Raw genomic sequence first — 3,389 nt, forward strand, 5'->3', positions numbered from 1 at the left:
GTGAAGTTTGTCAGCCTCCGCAGACCTGCATCACGGAGGGTGAAGTGTGGCGTAGCAGTGTGCCCTCGAGTTCCTAATTCACATGTGCCTCTCCGAGACCTGGTGAGTGTTCCCCATCTTCTGTTTGAAGGTGGTAATTCACTGTGGAGGGCCTTGTGTCCTGTTTGCTCTTTGTTCTGCTCTGATCCTACATTGCTGAGGGAATGCTGCAAATCCATCGAAGTGCACCATCAACAGCAAGTCCTGCGTACTGAGCTGGTCTGGGTGTGTGCTGGGGGGTTTGCTGTACGTACCTGCCCCCAGAGAGCCCCTGAAAGGCCTGGAGCTCAGCACTCTATTCAGGGCAGACAGTTAGCCTCATCACAGACAATGCAAAAGAAATGCACAAATAATTAAAAAAAAAGAATTCTAGGTCCTATCATACTTAGGAATCTTTGGTTTTGTTTATAATAGATACAGTATTTATAGACTTTCTTAGTGGAGATGCCTTACTAGAGTACAGTTTGTTGGGGAGGGGTGAGGGGGTGTTGGGACAGTCTGCACACACAGCTCTGGAAGAAAGTGTAGAAAATAAAAGCTGAAAAAAGGCCAGACCTAGCAACTTTCCATTAGAGAGCCTGCCTGCCAGGCTGGAGCCTCTTAAAGGGACTCTGGCTGGTTGTTTTATTAAGTGTGACAAAGTGACGGGAGGTGGGGGGGCTCCTATGTTAATAAGCTGGAAAGGCGCTGCCGTTCCTCTTGCCGGAGTGTCTCAGGGAAAGCGGAATTAATTCATGGCATATGCTCCCAGCATCTGCTGCGGTGACCTGGAGTGGCAGGAGCGCGGAGCGAGGCGGCGCGAGCCAGAGCCCAATTCCCTCTCCTCGCTGGGGCCTTGCTCCCCACCAGCCCCGGCGGAGCAGGGGGGGGCTCAGCCCTTGGCCAGAGTCTTCATCTCTCTGATGAAGATGCTCTAGGCTTGGGGGTGAAACGGGGATGCTTGAATTGAAGAGAGACCAAATTTGTCCCAAACAGACTTAATTCCTCCCAGAGCGCTCCCTGAGCAAGCCCACCCTTCTCCAGCCATCTGGCCTTCTGCAGCTTGCTGTGAGGCGCCGATTCCTCATTCTCCCTCTTGTTCCCCACTTCTGCTGAGTATCCCAAAAGATGATTTGAGCCCCTCCCCAACAGAGAGGACAGAGATTGGATTTGCTGTTAGGCAGGCTCTCATTCACTGTTTAATGGCTCCCAGGAAATAACTTTGCCCACCGTATTTCCCCTCCGACGAGCAGCACCGTGGCCAGGACCTTCATCCAGCTGGTACAGGTGGGTGCATGTGTTGCCTTCAGGCTGCAGCAGTCTTTGCCTGTGCTTTGTGCCCTGAACGTGTGCTTTCCCTCGGGAAAGGACACCCAGAGCCAAACCTCCACTGGCCGCTTTTTCTCCTGCCACATCCCTCCACCTTTTTGGACAACCACAAGTGTGAGCTAGGACACAGGCAGCCTGCATATTGGGGATGTGCTGAGAGACTGGGGGGGACTGCAAGAGCTGAGAGCAGAAATCCCTCGCTGGGAAGGTCTCGTAGATACAGAGAGCTTGCTGTGTCTGCAGCACGTTCCAAAGCCCAGGGGTTGCTGAGCCCAGCCAGATGCTCCCAGTCTTTCCTGCACCTGGCAAGCGTCCTGATGGATTCAGTATGAATGCTGCACAGCAAGGATGTCCAGAGCTCCCAATCCCACTGATGTCTCTGCTGCAGTCCCGAGGGGGCTGAAACCATTCCTCTGGGTGTCTGCTCCCTGAGCTGGCCCCAGCGGGATGCTCTGCAGCAAACCTCTCTGGGGCTGGAGCAGCTCCGGGCCACATGGCCCCTTATCGGGCTGCATCTCCTGTCACTTTCAGGACCACTTCATTATCCCTTTATTAGCCCTCTTCTCCTGCTTATCGTTATTAATAATCGCGCTGGATCGGCTGGAGTGCTGACAGCTGCCCCTTGTCTATTCTTTCTGTCTGTTTTAATCCTGCCTGCTTATCTGGAATAAACCTGATCCTTTTTCTTTTAATTAAAGAAATTTGGTCAGCCAGCCCCTCCTCCTCGCAGAGATAGGGCTGATCACAGCGGCGATATGCGGCGAGCAGGAAAAGGGGCAGATTACTGGGTGACAGCGTTTTCCACAGCCCGAAGATAGGGGATGTCGGGGGAGAGGCTGGAAGAGCTGCAAGCACCGGGCTGCACAGCGCTTCCTGGGCACCGCTCTGGGGCTGGCCTCTTAAAAATGCCTTGCTGGGCAGTTCGCTTGAGCTGAAATATTTGTGTTGTCTGAAGGGCCAGGTCACTCGAGGAAGGGCTGTGCAAATAGGCTGGGGGAAAAATTGTTGACTTAATTCACGCTTTTATGAACCCATAAACTCAAATCTGCATTCATTGCAACCTGTAAAGTGACCGGAGTGTGGGCTGAAATGCTTAGAAAGTGTTAATCAGGGGTCTGTAACGAAGCAAAACGCTCTGAAGTGCAGCAGCAGGAGCTTGGCTGGGAGCAGCAGGAGCATTCAACCTTAACGCTAGGAACGTGCATTCCTTGGTTCCCAGACGGTTCGTTTGGGACGCACACGCCGCGGTGTTGACTGAACGCCTGTGTACCCTCTGCTACAGAATATGGCACCTGGCTCAGATCTGTAGGGCTGCTCCACCCCTGAGAGGCTGCAGGCCCATGAAGGGGACAGGGCAGAACTTGGTGCTCAGGTGGGAGCACAGCTCTGAAATGCTGTCAAGCAGAGCACGCTGCTCTCTGTCCCTGCGCTTCTGTTGTTTTTCAGCGTCTCAGCTGACTGCGATGAGCGTTCACCTGCAGCTCAGGTGCTGGTTAGGAGCTGCAGCAGTACAAACCCACGTGTATGGCTAAGCAGATACCTTGAAAACATGGGGTTCATTACCAACAGCAGGCAGGAGCTGTGCATGGTGACAGTCATGCTGTAGCCTCCAGGTGAAATGTCCTCTTACTCCCAGGAAATCTTTTCCCTCGCTTTTCTTCCACCCAAGAAAACGTTGGGAAAATAAACTACAGAGTGTGGCTGTCTTATAGCCGGTTATTAATGGCAGACAACGAGTGACAATTACTGAATTGAACAAAATGTTGAACAAAATGTTTGAAAGACGAGAAGATGCAGAGTTCACTTGCCTAAACTAATAAGGCACTAATAGCTGGTCTGAGCTTTTATTATCTGACCCTGCTTCTCCAGCAAAAGTCATCCCGCTCCAGATCCAAGTAAGGGAAATTCTCAGGATGCTTTTTGGCACTGAAATGACAAGGGACACCTTTTTTGGTGCTGTGGGACATTCTGAAGCAGTGAAAAAGACGGACTTCTAGTCCGTGCGATAGGCTGGAGGCTTGCTTTGATCATCGCCCCGATCA

This window comes from Cygnus atratus, chromosome 5 (assembly GCF_013377495.2).
Source record: "Cygnus atratus isolate AKBS03 ecotype Queensland, Australia chromosome 5, CAtr_DNAZoo_HiC_assembly, whole genome shotgun sequence".
Taxonomy (NCBI): Eukaryota; Metazoa; Chordata; class Aves; order Anseriformes; family Anatidae; genus Cygnus; species Cygnus atratus.